The 561-nt window shown below is 65.8% G+C and overlaps 1 protein-coding gene across 1 annotated transcript in view; it reads right to left on the bottom strand.

Annotated features, from left to right (window-relative positions):
• The window catches only part of UBTD1 (ubiquitin domain containing 1), a 2,166-nt gene that overhangs the window by 992 nt on the left and 613 nt on the right, over positions 1-561 (bottom strand). The window lies entirely within an intron of this gene.

Below are 561 nucleotides of genomic sequence, written 5' to 3'. Positions count from 1 at the left end.
TGCGGCCTGGGGAGGGGGGAGATGCTCAGCCAAGAGATGGGGCTCCCCCTTGGGCCCCAAGCCCCCCACCTCCCCGTCCCCATGGGCTCCTGGGGACCCCTCACACCATGCACAACGGTGTCCGAGGGACTGCCCTGCCCAGCACAGGACAGTCCCCAACAGAGTCAGGGGGAACTCGGCTAAAGCTAGCCCTGCCCAAGGTCCCATTGGCCCCATAGCAGCCACCCCCACAAGCGACATCCTTTGCCCCCAGGAGGGACATGGGCTCTTGTCCCCATGCTAGGGGGACCAGCCCCCGACTCACAGGGTGGCTGCGGGGCCTTGGGGCCCTTTGAGGCAGAGCAGTATTTATAGCTTGGGGAATTAGCCAGGAAATAAGCTGGTGAGTCAGAGCAGGAAGGGGATTACGGGGGCTGAGCCGCAGCCCTGGCGGGGGTGGCAAGCCTTCTCCATCCTCTCTGCCCACCCCAGGGTGGCAGGGACCAGCTCCAGGCAAGACAGCAGGTACACAGCATCCAGGGCACCAGAGGGGCAGAGGGCATCACCGGGGTGGGGGGCTGG

The sequence above is a fragment of the Pygoscelis adeliae genome, unplaced genomic scaffold (assembly GCF_000699105.1).
Source record: "Pygoscelis adeliae isolate BGI_AS28 unplaced genomic scaffold, ASM69910v1 Scaffold294, whole genome shotgun sequence".
NCBI classification, from domain to species: Eukaryota; Metazoa; Chordata; class Aves; order Sphenisciformes; family Spheniscidae; genus Pygoscelis; species Pygoscelis adeliae.
This window is presented reverse-complemented; position numbering and strand designations above follow the sequence as displayed.